Source organism: Rhinopithecus roxellana, chromosome 5 (assembly GCF_007565055.1).
Source record: "Rhinopithecus roxellana isolate Shanxi Qingling chromosome 5, ASM756505v1, whole genome shotgun sequence".
Classification (NCBI taxonomy): domain Eukaryota; kingdom Metazoa; phylum Chordata; class Mammalia; order Primates; family Cercopithecidae; genus Rhinopithecus; species Rhinopithecus roxellana.
In genome coordinates, this window is record NC_044553.1 from 165,762,249 (window position 1) to 165,766,280 (window position 4,032).

The following is a 4,032-nucleotide window of genomic DNA, read 5'->3' on the forward strand; positions in this document are numbered from 1 at the left end:
GAAACTATTCATGAGTATTTTTATTTATATAAGTTCAATAAAAATACATTCTCCTTGGGGATTTGGGGCGGACCTCAGCTAGGCTCCGCTCGCGGGTCCTGCAGCCTCTGGCCTCACTAGTGCACCCGGGTGCGGCCCTCGTGAGGCGCGGCTGCGTGTGCACTGGTCCGGCCTGGAGAAAGCGCCCCTTTGGTCTCCCGGGGTTTAGCGCGACTGCCCGCAGCCGGGAGTCCCTCATGGACCGGCGCTGGGCCAGATGGCGCTGCTGGAGGACGCCCCCACGGGTGAGTGGCTTTCCCGCTGAGGGCGGGCCCGCGTGGCCCCCCCACCCAGTTTCCAGTCCCGCGAGCAGCCAGGTTTCCTGCCCTCAGGTGGCTGTAACAAGTCGCGAACTTGTGGGAATTCGTCCATCAGGGTTTACTTGGTGTGCTCGACGTTTTTCAAGTGAGAAGTAAGAGTGTTTAAAGAGGGTTCGAGAACATGTCTTGGACAACTGCAAATCAAATGACTGGAAAATTGAGAGCTTAACAGCTGAATTTGTGAACTTAGAGTTCCTCCGTTTAATAAATGTAGGCTTGATTTCAATTTCAAATCTCCCCACGCTGCCTAAATTGAAAAAGTTTGTACTCAGTGAAAATAGAATCTTTGGAGGTCTGAATATGTTTGCAGAAAAACTTCCAAATCTCACACATCTAAACTTAAGTGGAAACAAACTGAAAGATATCAGCACCTTGGAACCTTTGAAAAGTTACAATGTCTAAAAAAGGAGAAGATGAGAAAGATGAGGAGGATGAGGATGGTGAAGAAGAGGAGTTGGATGAAGAGGAAGATGAAGACAAAGATGTAGAAGGGGATGATGACAAAGATGAAGTCAGTGAGGAGGAAGAAGAATTTGGACTTGATGAAGATGAAGATGGATGAGGATGAAGAGGAGGAAGAAAGTGGAAAATGTGAAAAGAGGAAGAGAGAAACAGATGATGAAGAAGATGGTTAAGACCCCAGACCACCTGCAGAAACAGAACTGTTCAGTATTGTTTGGACTACTCATGGATTTGGTAGCTGTTTAAAAAAAAAAAAAAAAAAAAAAAAAAAAAAAAAAAAAAAAAGTAGCTGTGATACAAACCCCAGGACATCCACCCACCCAAAGAGCCAAAGAATAGGTTCTGTGACATTCTGCCTTCCTCCATTTAGTCCCTCTTGGTAATCTACCACCGAGTTTAGGGACTTCACCCCAACAAAATTGTAAGCGTTGTTAGCTTTTTGTGTAAGACTCTTGCTGTAGCATGGATAGCTGTGATTGGTGAGTCAACCATCTGTGGCTACCAATTACACCGAGATTGTGACAGCATTTTTACTTTCTGTACGACAAAAAAGCTTTGAAAATAAAATCTTAATATTGAATATATATGTGTGTGTATATATATATATATGTATAATCTCTTTATAAGTAGGATACAATTGGAAACATTGGTTATATTACCAAGATTTTGACTAAAATATCACATTTAAGAATGTGCAGAAAATACCTGGCTTCCAGAGTTCCCAGTCTCACAGTGAGTAAAAATTGTCACTTCCTAGCAGGTCCAAGAACCTTAAAACTGTGTGTAAAATCTAAAGTTTGCCTCCTTATGGGTTCCTAGCCCCAAAAGGTTTTTAAATATGAGATTCCTAAGTGATCAGTGCAGAGAGAAAAAGTAATTTTTCCAAAAACAACACTACAATCCATCTGTATGTAGCCTTGTGTATTATTTTCAAGTTCTCATTATCTACCTATAGACTAGACTAGACCCTGAATTCTCCTAATTTTCTCTAATATTTGGTTACAACTCTCCAACCAAAAACAAAAGTTGCTCCATTCCTAAAGCCCTACACGCTGAAACTAGACAAATTTTAAGAAAGAAGTCTCACGTCAGTGTATTAACCACACAGAAAACTCACCATGCCACCCAATGTTATGACCAGAGATGCTCATCAGCTACAAACCAGGATAAAAAGTTGGTATTTTCACACCATAAACAGCTTTTCCCAAGATGTTGAAATAAGACTCCGGGCCAGGCACAGTAGCTCACACCTGTAATCCCAGCACTTTGGGAGGCTGAGGCGGGCGAATCACTTGAAGTCAGGAGTTTGAGACCAGTCTGGCCAACATGGTGAAACCCCGTCTCTACCAAAAACACAAAAAAATTAGCTGGGCGTGGCGGTGTGCGCCTGTAGTCCCAGTTACTTGGGAGATTGAGGCAGGAGAATAGCTTGAACCCAGGAGGCAGAGGCTGCAGTGAGCTGAGAGTGTGGCACTGCACTCTAGCCTGGGCAATGGAGCAAGAATCCATCTCAAAAAAAATTTTTTTTAATAAAATAAAAATTTTTAAAAAGAAAGAAGACTCCATAATATAATGAGACCTCCCTTAATGTTACCTTTTTCACTTGGCAAGTGAAATTGTGTAACCGAAATTTCACAGTTAATAGCTGCTAACCTAACAGAATCTACCCTAAGAAATACTTTAGTAACCACTGATTTAATAAGGAAATGTCTGTACTATTGCTAATACTACATGCTGTACCTAGACACATCTTCTCTGGAAAAGTTCAGACTCATGTTTACAATGTAAGAAAACAGGCCACATAATTACAACAGGTCTCACTTAATTCCCTATAGTCATTTGATTTATTCAATTAGTTGTCTTTAAGCCTAGATTCTGGTTGAGGTGGGAGTATTGCTTGAGCCCACGAGCTCGCAATCCACCTGGGCAACATAGTGAAACCCCGTCAAAAAAAAAAGTTTTAATTAGCTAGGCACAGTGGTACCTGCTATAGTCCCAGCTACTTGGGAGGCTGACCTTAAGAGGATCACTTGAGCTTGAGAGATTGAGGTTGCAGTGAGAGGCAATGACTCCACTGCATTCCAGCTGCAGTGACAGTGTGAGCCCCATCTCAAAACAAATGAAAAACAAAAGCCTAGGTTCTAGCTGAAAACCATTATGCAAACTAGAATTTTGTCATATAATTATTAATTTTACTTTGTATTTTCCCTTTTTAAACTTTGGATCTGTTATTTATTAAATGTTTGCAGAAGTATGAAATAATGCTGGCTCAGCACTTTGACGTAATTGCAAAATTGAGCTTAATAATGGATTCTGGTAGACTTGACTTAAAGCTACTTCCTCCAACCTTCTTTGTTGCGCATATGTAGCTAAAAGGGTTTTGACAACTGACTACTAGTCACCAATTACCCCCTCCACTGCTCCCAGTGTGACACAAGACCAGCCACTGGAACAGGTTCATCCCAGTATCAAGAGACATCAAAACCTAACTACAGGTTGATTGATCAGTGATGCTTTTGGAAAAAAGATCTTCATCAAGGGAAATGTGAAAGTTATCAGAATCAAAATGGAATCACTAATGCAAAAAAAAAAAAAAAAAAAAAAACCCTGACAAGTAGGGCCAGAGAAGGCCATGAAGAAAGAATTCTCAAGCTTGTATGCCTGATAACAAAAAGACGGCACAAACCACAACCTTGCACAAAAGTCATCACAAACTTATACACAAAATCCTTCTGCAAAAACATCTTCCCAAGAACTACCTGTCCCACCTTGGTCTGGGCATCACCACCCTTGTTATTGATCTTTGTAACCAAGGATAATTGTTTCAAAACAATTATGCAATCCTCCTCATTTTTTTTTTTTTTTTTATTTTAAAAGCCCTTGTCGGCTGGGCGCGGTGGCTCACTCCTGTAATCCCAGCACTTTGGGAGGCTGAGGCAGGCGGATCACGAGGTCAGGAGATCGAGACCATCGTGGCTAACACGGTGAAACCCCATCTCTACTAAAAATACAAAAAAATTAGCTGGGCGTGGTGGCAGGCGCCTGTAGTCCCAGCTACTCGGGTGGCTGAGGCAGCAGACTGACATGAACCCAGGAGACGGAGCTTGCAGTGAGCCGAGATCGCACCATTGCACTCCAGCCTGGGTGACAGAGCGAGACTCTGTCTCAAAAAAAATAAAAACCCTTGTCTTCCTCTGCCTCCCTGAATATG

The 4,032-nt window shown here is 42.1% G+C and overlaps 1 pseudogene; it reads left to right on the top strand.

Moving 5' to 3' along the window:
- The first annotated feature begins 236 nt into the window (after positions 1 to 236).
- Positions 237 to 994, top strand: LOC115897605 (annotated as a pseudogene).
- Positions 995 to 4,032: the final 3,038 nt, after the last annotated feature.